Here is a 15,403-nt window from a genome sequence, read left to right as displayed (position 1 = left end):
GGCTACCTGCTTGTATCCTCACAAGGCAGATGGGACAAGGAAGCATTCTGGAGCCTCTTTTATGAGGGCACTAATCCCATTCATGAGAGTTCATTTCTTCATGCCCTAATTACCTCTTAAAGGCCCCACCTCCAAATATCATCACACTGAGAATCCGATTTCCACATATGAGGTTTTGGGGAAATACATTCCGTCCACAACACCCTAATTAATAAAATATAATAAATATTAAATGAAAGCACTATCATATATTTTACCATAGCAAAGAAACATTCAGATACATTATAAATGACTAACATATCAAGATATATTATCAAGTCAAGGTAACTCAAGAAGCAGAGATCTCTGACAATAAATGAAGAACCATCAGTCTTTACATGTAAAAAGTTGAAAATATAAAGAAAATTATTTTCAAATATGGAGTATGCTACAAAAATCCTATAGTGTTGAAGGCCAAAATCTCAAAAATAGAACTGTAAGTGGGGAAGAATTTTATCATTAAGGAAGTAATAGCAAAGAATCAAAAAACAAGCAATACTTACAATACTAGAAGGAGCATATCACTGTTTCAAAATATAGTTGAGGAGATATTGAAAAAAAGAAGAATGATAAGAGGGCACTATGTAAAAAGTCCTAGTGTCTATTAAAGTTATGTACCACCAAAACCTACTTCTCATCTGTCCCATTTTACCCAAAAGGGAAATTTTATCTGCAAAGCATCCTGGTGAGAGACTTGCAGAAAAGGTATGGTACTTAATATAGCATAAGAAAAAAGAAGACAGGGGAAAAGGGAGCTGAGAGGAGTTAGATAAAATAACAGTGGAAATTGCTGGAGTGCTTGTGTACTTCTCTTCAGGAAAACTGGGTGGTTTTGACCTATAATAATGACCCTATATAAATATTTCACATGCTTCTAATAAGATTTCGCTTATTTCTAAAAGGAGTTTTGGAGAAACTCTAAAATCTTAATTGAGAGCAAAACAAAGTCAGGGTGTTAAAAAGAAGGAATAGGATTTAAATCTACTTTTAAATTATTCTTAGAAGTTTGGCAGAATATTCTGGAACTATTGTATGTAAAAATATGGCTACCATTTTATTTCTTTCAAAAGAATTTTTACCAAACAGTATAATGATAAAGGAAGTTTTCAAACTGTTGTGTGAGGAACCTTAATTGCTCTGAGGTCTCAGAAAAGTTCAAAAGGAAGTACAAGAGGACCTCTCCCGTGATTTATATATCGTAGTTCCATGAACAATTCAATCTGGAACATAGAAACAGTACTCTGTATGTGTATGTGTGTGTGTGCACATATCCATTTCAGTAGACCGCTTATGCTAATTTGAAAACGACTGGTATAGGCAATATGCTAAAAATAATACCTAAACCTGGGTGATGTTAAGCAATCAGGTAAAGGAAAATCCAAAAAGCCATCTGTTCAGACACAACTGAGTTCTTGATGTTTTAAAAAATAATTTATAGCTGGAGGTGACTTTAAGCAAGGGATACAACCTTCAAAAGAACACATTTGTCAATACAGAAATTGAAAGAGATTCATTAGATGAACAAACTGCTCACAATGGTGTTTTCATGGACAGTAAAAAAATTATACATTAAGTCTATAACACTGAAAATAGTGAGATTGTGATAATGTACAGCCATGGCACTGATAATTGCAAAGATTGTAAAACTCTCCCCAAGGAACAGAAGCAGAATTTAGTTTGCCCAGATCTGTTCACATTAACATCACATTGGAGGTCAGAAAGTACAAAATTCATCACTAAGATCAAACTGTTTTTCATAGAAACATGAAACTATAATCCAAAAATTACTATATTTTCATTTTTATCAGAATAATTTGATTATGTCAGTTGAGTAAAGAATGCTTAAATACAACCTTGTCAAGAAAGTTTCTTTTTCCCTAAAGTTCCCATGTTCCTAAAGTTATATTCCCAATTAGACTGTAGACTTAGAATATATTTTATAATGTGACACAGATGGGCAGATTGTGGTCAGCAATAAGTTTAAAAAATAAATTAAACAGACTACTAAGGTAAACCCTTTCAAATCCAAAGTCTGAGGTTTTGTTATTGTTTTAGCTCAGAACAATTCTCAGAAAATATTGTTTGATTTCTAAAACCACAACGGCCTGATGTATCCTTTTCTATATCAAGTTTTCATTACTTGACAAAAGAGGTATTATAATTTGGGGGGTGATTAGACATAACAGCATTTTATAGTCTTGAACTATACAGCTTTAATTTGGGGCTCTTATCAAATACATGGTCTACTTGAATCTCAATTTCATTTCCATAGAATGAACATTAATTTATTATTTGTCTCTCACTTTTGGAAGTAAGGATTCGTTTTTAAATCTGAGTTGACATGCCTCATCATCTTTTATTGTTACTAGGTTAAGAATATGTGCAATTTTCTATAGAGGATGTTCAGCATTCTAATACTCGTATCAGCCAAACACTATCATACAGCTACCACTTTTTATGAGTAAAACCAGAATGTTTTGTTTGCTCACTAGTGATCTTTAAATAATTTGTTTTGAATATCTCTATGTGAATTTTCTTAAAGATCCATGATATATGTGGATAAATTCAGAGTGTTACTTCATTCTTTACTTGTGCTGACCGACTGACCAGCTTCTCACCTATACCACTAAAATTAGTTTGCAAATTTTCCTAGGTTAAATTTTGTCTACATTATTTTCTACAAGTTTTTTACAACTTAGAATAATTTGATTACTATCAGTACACACTTAGAATGCTTTAACTACAATCATTGTGATTAAAAATGCAATTTCAATAAAGTGGTACACATAGTAAAGCTTAAATTGTTATACCCTAAGCCATCTCATAACAACCTTTCCAAGAGTACTGAGTCTCCAGCAGCCTCCTCATAATACCGCTTGCTCAGGATTCCCTGTACTCCTTGGTTGTGGTACTGGTATACTTCCTTTTTTTTCTTTCTTTCTTTTTTTCCACATTTGGGAAGGTTTCATATTGCCTAGTCCGGCACTCAGTTAATGTGACTCTGATTCCCATACCCTACCTGAAGAGTGCATTGTGACATGATTTTGGCACAATATTTAAGTGGTGTTAACTCCCTGCCTAGTTTTTGCTCACAAACAAGACTATGACATATACTTTACTTCAGTTCACAGGCATGATTGTCCATCTTATATTGCGATTCAGCCGATAAAAAATATTTTGCCTTTTATAGCTAGGCTTAGGGCAATAGGTAAGGTCTGGGGTTGAATATTTGTACCAAGCTCACAGAACTTTACAACAGTACCTCATAGTGTGTAAACTCCTTGGGTGGTACAGAGAGTTTCATGACAAGAATCAGCAAGAAGTTCAGATTAGAATTCTCGATTACACACACAGGTGAAAGTAAATACTTTTATCACTTAGTATTTCAAAAGCCCACTCTTAAGGTCCTGAGTCTAACAAGTAAATACACAAAATTGGAATTGTGACCTTCATATGTGGATCTGGCCACAGTTAAGATAGTGACTCATATTTGGATCTAGCTCGCAAGCAAAATAATGGGTCTCATCCTTTTTTTTATTCTTTTTATTATTATACTTTAAGTTTTAGGGTACATGTGCACAACGTGCAGGTTTGTTACATAGGTACACATGTGCCATGTTGGTGTGCTGCACCCATTAACTCGTCATTTAGCATTAGGTATATCTCCTAATGCTTTCCCTCCCCTCTTCTCCCACCCCACAACAGTCCCTGGTGTGTGATGTTCCCCTTCCTGTGTCCAAGTTGTTCTCATTGTTCAATTCCCACCTATGAGTGAGAACACGCGGTGTTTGGTTTTTTGTCCTTGCGATAGTTTGCTGAGAATGATGGTTTCCAGCTTCATCCATGTTCCTACAAAGGACATGAACTCATCCTTTTTTATGGCTGCATAGTATTCCATGGTGTATATGTGCCACATTTTCTTAATCCAGTCTATCATTGTTGGACATTTGGGTTGGTTCCAAGTCTTTGCTATTGTGAATAGTGCCACAATAAACATACGTGTGCATGTGTCTTTATAGCAGCATAATTTATAATCCTTTGGGTATATACCCAGTAACGGGATGGCTGGGTCAAATGGTATTTCTAGTTCTAGATTCCTGAGGAATCGCCACACTGTCTTCCACAATGGTTGAACTAGTTTACAGTCCCACCAACAGTGTAAAAGTGTTCCTATTTCTCCACATCCTCTCCAGCACCTGTTGTTTCCTGACTTTTTGATGATCGCCATTCTAGATGGTGTGAGATGGTATCTCCTTGTGGTTTTGATTTGCATTTCTCTGATGGCCAGTGATGATGAGCATTTTTGCATGCATTTTTTGGCTGCATAAATGTCTTCTTTTGAGAAGTGTCTGTTCATGTCCTTTGCCCACTTTTTGATGGGGTTGTTTGTTTTTTTCTTGTAAATTTGTTTGAGTTCATTGTAGATTCTGGGTATTAGCCCTTTGTCAGATAAGTAGGTTGCAAAAATTTTCTCCCATTCTGTAACTTGCCTGTTCACTCTGATGGTGGTTTCTTTTGCTGTGCAGAAGCTCTTTTGTTTAATTAGATCCCATTTGTCAATTTTGGCTTTTGTTGCCATTGCTTTTGGTGTTTTAGACATGAAGTCCTTGCCCATGCCTATGTCCTGAATGGTATTGCCTAGGTTTTCTTCTAGGGTTTTTATGGTTTTAGGTCTAACATTTAAGTCTTTAATCCATCTTGAATTAATTTTTGTATACGGTGTAAGGAATGGATCCAGTTTCAGCTTTCTACATATGGCTAGCCAGTTTTCCCAGCACCATTTATTGAATAGGGAATCCTTTCCCCATTGCTTGTTTTTGTCAAGTTTGTCAAAGATCAGATAGTTGTAGATATGCAGCATTATTTCTCAGGGCTCTGTTCTATTCCATTGGCCTATATCTGTTTTGGTACCGGTACTGGTACACTTCTAAAAAATTCTTAACTTTTCTTCAAATTTTCACAGTCACTCCTCCCCTGAATAACTTATATAATAAGGATGACCTAATAATTATGATCAATCAGTATTCTTTAACTCTTTGAATTTAAATTGGCCAACTCAAACATTAGTATGTTAAATAACACACATGCATTTTTCCTAAGAAATTACACACACACCCACACAACTTCATAGTTTATGGCGATAGAAAAACTCTCATAATTTATCTCATCATTACAAATAGTATACATGATTCTTAAGACATCATATTCATAGTAGATATAAATTTGTATTCTGCTTCTATTCTTCAATTTTAGCAATAATATTTCATCCACTAGATACTTTTCTAATTAATTCCTTGCATTTACAAACTCTTCATTAAAACAAATTTAGTGGAGTAATTTATGAGGTAATAATTATGCACCACACACATCTCTACACCCAAGTTCTAAGAAGTAGCCAAGCTCACTAAAAAGATTATGCTAGATATTCTGGAAGGGGAAGAGAGGTTAGGAGAACTTTAGTGGCTAAGGAAAAGGAGGAGAAAAAAGTTAGAGACTAAAGGGGTTACAGAAGTAGTGGAGACATAAGCCGTGCTCTATAGCTCTAACTCTGGATGATGGCAAGACATCAAAGGAATTGCTACCTGGAACACCAAATAGGCTAGCTTCTAGGTAGAGTGTACCTCATGTCCTCCAAAGATGGCCTTTCTCAGAGAGTGGTAGGAACATAGCAGATCTCTGAATGCTACAGGCTGGAATGGGGTCCAGTGTGAACTAATGGCAAATGATTTGATGAGTGTCCCTGATTCATAGGTATTAAGTTAGGCTTCAGCAACTTGGCACAATTTGGTGAAGTCAGTAGTAATAACTCAAGTTAAATTTCTGCCTTCTCAGCAAATACGTAAAAAATAGATTCAACTGATTTGGAGAAAGGAAAGATATTTTTTGCACAGCTGAATATCTGGACTAAGATTCAAAACTACTAGAATAACCTACTCAGAAAAGAAAGTCTTTTTGCATGTCACTTTATCCTTCTGGATCATTCTATTGACAATTTCATGAGAGCAAAACTGGTATGTCAAAGGGTAAGGATATTTTTGATGAACCTGGAGACGCAGTACCAAATTGCTTATCCAAAAGTCTGACCAACTGATACTGCCACCATCTTCATAGATTTCAATGATACCAGTATTGTTAATTTTTTGGGTTTCATTTTATTTTTTAATCCATTGGTTAATAAAAATAGTGCCTTCATATTTTCTTTATTTACTTCAAAACTAAAGAAGTGAAACTATTGTTCTTGTTCTTTAAATAAACTTTGATGAGATATGATTCCTGCAAAATGCAGCCAATTTGATGAATACACAATTCAATAAATTTTGATGAAACCACCACTACAACAGAGTTACAAAATATTACTATCACCCCCATTAATTTCTTTTCCTCTTTGCAATTCATCTGTCCCTACATACTCTGCTCCAGTTAACTACTGGTCTGCTTTCTGTCAGAATAGATTAGTTTACATTTTCTAAATATTTATGTATCATTCATTATGTATTATTTTGTGCTTCAGTATGTATTTTTTTTCTAGCTTTTCTCTTTCAGCATAATTCTTATTGAGAATTAGTATTTCTCTTACATAAACTATTTTAGGCCTTTTCCTCATTTATCTTCAAATAAATTTAAAAATGGTCTTTATTAAAATAAATTTATTAAAAACATCACAGGGGATTTAAACTTTTAGAATTTTTATGTAATTTATATGTAATTATATAATAATTTTTATTTTTATAACTTGATCTTACTAGAAGCTGTAATAAAACTGGAATTTAGAAAATAATTTTTACCAAATTACTCTGTTTATATCTAGCTAACTCAATATTTTAACAAAGAAAATAATATTTACTAACTTTTGTTTCTACATTTAGTCAAAATGTGGAGTAGGCTATTCCATGCATATTAGAATTTTATTGTTATTTTGCAAGAACTGTTAACTTTAATTCCAATTTTGATATACTTAAGTCGATGTTCTAACTTTTGTTTTTATTTTATGAAATTCCAATATTTCATTTCCTTCTTGTTTATAAATGTTTGAAGCTATTATATCCGATGATTAAAAGAAAAAGGAAGACATATATTAACTCTGAGGTGAATGTTCATCTTCAAGCAAAAAGGTTTGCTTAGACTTAAAAACATTTAACAGATCAAGAATTAAACAAAAATTATCAAATGACATAATGTTTATATTTTACTATGATCCATAAGAATATAAATATTTTATTAATAAGTTGTATTAATGAGAAATCATATTTCACTTATACCATTTTTAATTACAGCATCTTATTAGGATATTAAAATTAAATAACATCTATAAACAGCACATGAATAATGATTTTCCAGCTTTAATAAATTGAAAAATCATCACCATTACTTTTTAAACTCTTTTAGAGATAACATTTGATTGTGAAGATCATTGTACTTGTTCCTTAAAAGTCAATTTTGCATTTCTTTTCCTTGGAAAGAGAAAGAGAAAGGATATTCCACAGCTAACCACCGTAGCAGATAATGTTTCTGAATGTTTTAAGTAATCACAACTGTAACTTCCCATTTTGATATCCATAGTGATCATACCACCTATTAAAGAAGACAAAAGAAAGGAAGACACTTTTATTGAGCTCCTATTATTACAGCTACTATATTCAATATTTAATCTATATTGTCTCATTTAATCCTCCCCAAACAGTCATAAAGCAGAAATATTATCTTCATCTTGCAAATGGGGAAACTGTTATTTAAAGTGGTTAAATTCTACAAATTCACCAGGGAAATTAAAGCAGTAATTTAGTTCTGCCCTCTATATAGCTAGTTACTAAATCAGTCTTTGAGTTTCTCTTCTCTATATAAACAAAACTAGTTTCTTCAGTCACTTCTAGATGGTCCAGTCAAGTATTGTTAATCCTACCCTCCGCATGCTTTTATTTTCCACTTTTGGAACTTCAAAATAAAACATCAAAATTCTTAAATGATGCCAAAGTTGTTTAAAGTGCCAGAGAGTAATAAAAGAAAATTCGGCTATTGACAGTTTTAAAGGGAATTCTAGACACGCAATTCCACCTTGGGGACCAGGATACAGGAATTTGGAGTAAGTCTGAAGGAAGAAAATTTGTGTCCCAATTGCATATCATTCTTGATTAAGAACTATTAGAAACAGAAATAGGTCATCAGTAAGATAATTTACTCCAACTTCCTAATAGTAGTTATGGCCACAAAGGGATGTTAATAAAAATAGACATTTTTTTTAAAAGGCAGTATGCCCCTGGGAAAGAAACTATTTCCTCACAGTTATAAAAGGAACTGAGACTGTTATAAAGCATTAAAAGTTTGAGTTTGGGACATTAAACAGCAACTGGATTCACTTATTTTCAGAGACTTCATTAACCTGTTAATGTTTATTCATGCCAATTCTTAGCAGACTAAAAATAGCTAAAATCCTACTGACACTAGTATTCTTCAAGAAGAATCAACACATTCTATTGTAAAAAGTACATTTGTTTCCTTTTTTTCCCTTGGAGGTGTTTTTTTCCTTGGAGGTGGCTTATCTTCTAGTGGCTACTCTTTTTTTAACATTTTAATTTTAGGGTTACAGGTACAGTTTTATTACATTGGTAAACTTGTGTCATGGGGGTTTGTTGTACAGATTATTTCATCACCGAGGTATTAAGCCTAGTACTCATTACTTGTGATTCCTGATCCTCTCCCTCCTCTAACCCTCCATCCTCTGAGAGGCCCCAGTGTGTGTTGTTCCCCTGTATGTGTCCATGTGTTCTCATAATTTAGCTCCCACTTATAAGTGAGAACATGCGGTATTTAGTTTTCTGTTCCTGTGTTAGTTTGCTAAGGATAATGGCCTCCAGCTCCATCCAAATCCTTGCAAAGAACATAATTGCATTCCTTTTTATGGCTACGTTGTATTCCATGGTGTACATGTACCATGTTTTCTTTATCCAGTCTATCACTGATGGGCATTTAGATTGATTCCATGTCTTTGCTATTGTGAACAGTGCTGTAATGAACATACACATTCATGTGACTTTATAATAGAATGATTTATATTCCTTTGAGTATATACCCAGTAATGAGATTACTGGGTTGAATGGTATTTTTGTCTTTAGGTCTTTGAAGAATCACCACAGTGTCTTCCACAATGGTTGAACTAATTTACACTCTCACCAGCAGTGTATAAATATGATTTCTTTTTTCTCCACAACCTCGCTAGCATCTATTATTTTTTACTTCTTAATAGTAGCCATTCTGACTGGTGATAGGTGGTATCTCCTTGTAGTTTTGATTTGCATTTCTCTAATGACTGGTGATGTTGAGCTTTCTTTCTATTGGCCACATGTATGTCTTCTTTTGAAAAGTGTCTATTCATGTCCTTTGCCTAATTTTTTATGGGGTTGTTTTCTTGTAAATTTCTTTAAGTTCTTTACAAATGCAGGATATTAGACTTACAGCCAAGTCACAGACAATTTGCCACTCACAACTACCACACAAAAAAAGACGAAAATACTTAGGAATATGGCTAAGTAAAAAGGTGAAAGATCTCTACAAGGAGAACTACAAACCACTGCTCAAAGAAATAAGAGATGACACAAACATTCCATACTCATGGATAGGAAGAATCAACTGGTAAAACGGCCATATTGCCCAAAGCAATTTATAGATTCAATGCTATTCCCATTAAACTATCATTAACATTCTTCACAGAACTAGAAAAAAGGATTCTAAAATTCATCTGGAACCAAAAAGAGCCCGATTGGCCACGGCAATCTGAAGCAAAAAGAACAAAGCTGGAGGCATCACACTACCCTACTTCAAACTATACTACAGTGCTCCAGTAACCAAAACAGCGTGGTACTGGTAAAAAAAAAAAAAAAAAAAAAAAAAAAAAAAATCAGACACATAGACCAGTGGGACAGAATAGAGAACCCATAAATAAAACCACACACTTAAAACTGTCTGAACTTCAACAAACCTGATAAAAACAAGAAAAGCAACAAGACAAGCATTTCCTATTCAATAAATGGTGCTGGGAGAACTGGCTAGCCATAGGCGGAAGATTGAAACTGGACCCCCACCTTACACCACATACAAAAATTAACTCAAGATGGATAAAGACTTAAATGTAGGCCAGGTGTGGTGGCTCAGACCTGAAATCCCAGCACTTTGGGAGGCTGAGGAGGGCGGATCATGAGGTCAGGGAGATCAAGACCATCCTGGTCAACATGGTGAAACCCCATCTCTACTAAAAATACAAAGATTAGCTGGGTGTGGTGGTGTGCACCTGCAGTCCCAGCTACTCGGGAGGCTGAGGCAGAAGAATTGCTTGAATCTGGGAGGCAGAGGTTGCAGTGAGCGGACATCGCGCCACTGCACACTAGCCTGGCGAAAGAGTGAGACTGTTTTTAAAAAATAAAAAAGACTTAAATGTAAAACCATAAATACCACTGAGGACATAGGCATGGGCAAAGATTTCATGAAGACACTGAAAGCAATTGCAACAAAAGCAAAAACTAGGATATAATTAACCTAAAGAGCTTCTGCATAACAAAAGAAACTGTTAACAGAATGAACAGACAACCTACAGAATTTTTACTAACTATGCATCTGGCAAAAGACTAGTATAAAATTTTTCTACCCAAAGTACTAATATCAGAGACTTTTTAAAATCAACTCTTTCATTAATCCTATTTACTCATTCTCTCTCTCTCCCTTTCTCTTCCTGTCTCACTCTTCCCTAATAGTTTTAAATTACTTTTTATTAAAAAAGTGTTGAAATGTTGCATAATAATGGTGAGTGCTTACGAAGTGAGAGGTGCTTTACTAAATCTCCTATGTACATTATCTCATTTAATCCTCATAAAAATCTCATGACATAGGTATTGCTCTCTCTCCTATATTGTAGTGCTTGAACAGCTTGCCCTGTGAGTGGCAAAACTGAGCTTAGAACTCAGTCAATCTGAAATCCAGAGCCTGCATGCCTCATCCATAAATTACATTGCCCCCTCTTTACATTACATATACAGAGGCAGCATTTCCATTAAATCATAACTAACTTCTTACATGGGTTTATTATTATACAAAAACTATTTTAATTTTTCAGGTTTTTGGAAACCAGATAGTTTGTCACTAAATGGTAGTTTTTGTTTTGTTTTTCCATATTTTTCAAGTAAAAAAATAAGAATCAAGAGTCACTTGAAATAACCTAACACTAAAATAGGAAGGAAAAAATATCCAGGAAGTAATAAGGGAACGGCTTTGCAAATGTTAACTCTTTGCAGGAAGAAACTGTGTCCAATATGTTCAATGAAATATCTTTAAATACAACACTTGGCTCATAGAAAGTGTGAGTTAAAAAAACCATGTAAACATGATTCTTGATTTCTTGATTTTGAAAATTGGGACATTTTCTTCTGTGCTTTAGATTCTGAGTTTTAGCTTCTCGAAGAATAAAGTAAACAACAAATAGCTCTCTGTTCCTTTCATGCTTTATTCAAATTCTTCATGTTTGGGAACTTAAAGTGTTTAACTCTCTTTAGAATTTCTTTCAGATCAATTAGATATAAAATGTCAGGGTATGTGCATTAATTCTAAAGCTAAAATTTTACTTATTCATTACACTAGTGAGAGTCATAAAATCGCATGTTCTTTACATGAAATCACAGCAAGCTACAATAAAGACATATTAATCATATCTTACCACCTCTTCCCATGACTGAGATCAATGTATTATTTGGGCATTAGTGGTTTCAAATAAAAGTAAAAATTTAAACATATGAGAAATATTTACATATTTTGCCATTTGAAAAAAAGATATGGTTGAGAAGTAAGACTGTATTCCATTTACTGCTCTACTCTTATACTAGGTCTCAATAGAGTAAGAATAACAGATGGGAACATAGGGTATATTTATTTGTATTAGGACTTTAATGTGCAAATTATTGTTCTAAAAGAATGAGAAATGAACTGACCACTAGATCATCTCATAACAATTCCTCTAAGTAAAATGAGAAAAAAATACAGAAACAGAAACGGAGATTGTGAACTCTGTGAGGAATAAGCCTTGACATTTTATTTTCCTATGTAATGTACTCAAATGCAAAATATTGCTTCCATTAAAATGCATAAAAATCAATTTCAGAGTATGAAGTGTAAATGTTGCAGCAGATTCATTCCGCTAATCTTACGGATGATTCTTTACTCAGGATGATGTTTGTCTTTATGCATAATTGAATTTTACAACTCTTCAGCAGAGAAAATAAGTTATTTCCTTATTGGAGATTTTAAATCTAAATGAATATAAATAGGAAATAGTTTTAAAAGAAACATTGTAAAATAGTAAAAAAAAAAAAAAATTTAACATTTTACTTCTAAAGGTCATATACTATAAAGTTGAAAACCTATTTTCCCTGATAATAGATATTAGTCTTGTTTGCTAATATTATATCTAACATATCACTAAGTAAATATACATAGTAGCAAAATAAGAACATGAAAAAAATCTTAGAAGGTAAATTATAAAGATAAAAATAAATAAGAATAAAGTACTTGAAATTGAAATAATATTCTGGTTAGGGACAATCTCTCATGAGAAATAATTTCAAATTTGAAAAAGAGATGTAAAGACAAAACAAAGGGCTGAGAGCGGTGGCTCAAGCCTGTAATCCCAGCACTTTGGGAGGCCAAGGCAGGCAGATCATGAGGTCAGGAGATTGAGACCATCCTGGCTAACTCAGTGAAACGCTGTCTCTACTAAAAATACAAAAAAATTAGCCAGGTGTTGTGGCATGTGCCTGTAGTCCCAGCTACCCAGGAGGTTGAGGCAGGAGAATTGCTTGAAAACAGGAGGTGGAGCTTTCAGTGAGCCAAGATCGCGCCACTGCACTCCAGCCTGGGCAACAGAATGAGACTCCATCTCAGAAACAAAAAAGAGTTAGTGAGGCATTGGATCCACAGATACTTTATTGCTGCCCAGGCATGAAAGCAATGACCAACAGAGAGATGGAGGTGCTAAGATAAGGAATTCTGGCAAATAACTTGTCCTCCTATTTGATGAAGCAAGGATATGAACTACTCTTGGGCATGATGGATGTAAATAATGCTGCTGTGCTCAAGCTGGCCTGCTAATACTCATTCAGGCAGAAAACAAAGAAAAGGTATGCTAGGATCAGTCTTTGTTGGATTTTAACCAAGAATAAAGTGATTAAATAAGTGGATTTGAATCTTGACCAGCCTCTTTCAGTGACCCAAGAAGTGGAACACCTCTTAGGTGATTCTAAAAGAAAGTACATGGAGACCATTCAGAATTACAGGAATTAGGAGCCCAACCATGCAGAGGACATCTGGAGTAAGTGTCAGCCTGAGAAGCAACAACCAAGGAAAAGAAGACTGCAATCTTATTGAGTCAAGTAAGAAGATATTTACCCGCTCTTGTCATATCACAGATGGAGCTGGCATCTAGAAGTGGGAGTGAAAAGAGATGTCTTGAAGCCCACCCACAACCTAGTACTCTTAAAGCTATAAGAGCTGTCATCACAGATGGGAAATGTAGAAAAACCTTTGAGTATAATTTGAGATTGGCATTTTAAAATCAATAAATAATGAAATAAACTATTAACTCAAGTAGCTGAAAAGTTATAGCATCTGTCTAAGAAAGAGTCAAGGAAGATGCTACCTAGAGAGAAAAAGGGGAGAAGTTTCATTTTAATATAGCTGGGGTGATTACTGGAAAAAATATGATAACCTATTTAAATAATGACATGTTGTAACTCCTCAGACACCAATTGCTATATTCAGTGGTATACTTAATATAATAATATTGTGTTCTGTTTTTTAGGATAACACCATGGATCATAAAGCTCAGGTGTCTACCTTTGAGAAAGGACACATTCAGAAATAGTTATGCCCATAAACCAGTATTAGAAGAAAACATTTATTCAACAAATGTTTTCTCAATGCTTCATTATATGTGCCAAGCACAATTCTGGTTGTATATAGTAATTTTAGTGATGAGTGAACAGGGTCAGACATGTCCTGTAGAGTTACAATACACTGTGATTAAGCAATAGTTGAGGGAGAACTCTCCAAGGAAATGATTAGAAATAACACCTGAGTAATGAAAAGGCATCGACCATGTGATGATCTAAGTGGCAAAGGATAAGGCAAGGTGATATAGACTACATTGTGTCCCCAAAATGCATAGGTTGAAACTCTAACCCCCAATGTGATATGAGATATGGCTTTTACAAAGGTTATTAACATTAAATAGGGTTATAAGGCTCAGGCCTGAAACCAATAGGATTGTTGTCCTGATAAGAAGAAGAGACATGACAAGTGCACAAGCACAGAGGAAAAACCATGTGATGACACAGCAAGAACGTGGCCTTCTGCAAGTAAGGAAGAGCATCCCCACCAGAAACTAACCCTGCCATAACCGTGATCTTTGACTTTCCACCTCCAGAAATGTGAAAACATAAATTTGTGGCATTCTGCTAGGGCAGCCCTAGAAGACTCATACAGAAGAGGAGATACTTAAGACAGAGGAAGCAACAAATGCAAAGGCCCTAAAGGAAGAAATTTCGAGAGTTCTAAACAATGAGTGATGCGAATAACAGAGTAGTCACAGGAAGTAAGGCCAATGTTGGAGATGAAGGTGTAGGGGCAGGCAATGGCTAGATCCTGGAAGGAGAAGAGGTCATCCTGAGCCATGACCCTGAGTTTGGATATTATTTTAAAGATAAAACGAAGCAAAAGAAAGATAAAAGAAACGACCAGCTGCTTCTTAGAAAATGAATAGTTGGGGCACAAATGTGGAACTGTTAGGCTATACAGTCCAAGTTTAACCTATGAAATTAATAGTGATCAAGAGGAAGGAACACATTAGCAGTACATTTTAAACTTGCTGATGAATTATGAGAAAGTAGTGTTACCTGTTTGGCCACTCTGGCTGCAAGTCTTTTCATTCTAAGAATAATATAAGGACCACAATATTTAGATATCTATGCTGAAGGTTTTTTATAAGTTGTAATTCACTAAAATGAAGAAAACACTTTATCAACAATGATTTAACCCATTTATGCCAGAGGTTGACTTTTTTTTAAAAAAAATCAAACCTTGGCGATGACTTTGAGCAGTAGGATATAAATAACTCCCATAAGCTTAGCGCTCCAATAACGGATCACTAGGCATAATAAATGGGTTAAGAACAGACTCTTAAGGGGAATATATGCAAATTATATAAAAACAATTTAAAAAAACCTAAAGGTGGGTCTATATTTTGAGATCCCCTTTAGCAAGTAAATTTTTATCCAAATGGCTAGGAGAAGTTACTGTACTGGACCAGGGGAATCTCTTCCTGTGAAACCTT

The 15,403-nt window shown here is 34.5% G+C and overlaps 1 protein-coding gene across 8 annotated transcripts in view; it reads right to left on the bottom strand.

Annotated features, from left to right (window-relative positions):
- Nucleotides 1-15,403, bottom strand: part of EPHA6 (EPH receptor A6) — a 955,687-nt gene that overhangs the window by 733,530 nt on the left and 206,754 nt on the right. Inside the window, exon 5 of one of the 8 annotated variants that reach the window (XR_008624784.1) lies at nt 7,283-7,611. The exons of the other annotated variants lie outside the window; for them this stretch is intronic. The gene's annotated coding sequence lies outside the window, so the exon portion shown is untranslated. Of the gene's footprint in view, nt 1-7,282; nt 7,612-15,403 lie in introns of those variants that run through there. 8 annotated transcript variants of the gene reach the window in all.

This window comes from Pan paniscus, chromosome 2, assembly GCF_029289425.2.
Source record: "Pan paniscus chromosome 2, NHGRI_mPanPan1-v2.0_pri, whole genome shotgun sequence".
In the NCBI taxonomy this organism is placed as follows: domain Eukaryota; kingdom Metazoa; phylum Chordata; class Mammalia; order Primates; family Hominidae; genus Pan; species Pan paniscus.
Note: the sequence above shows the minus strand (reverse complement) of the source record. Positions and strands in the feature narration are given on the sequence as shown.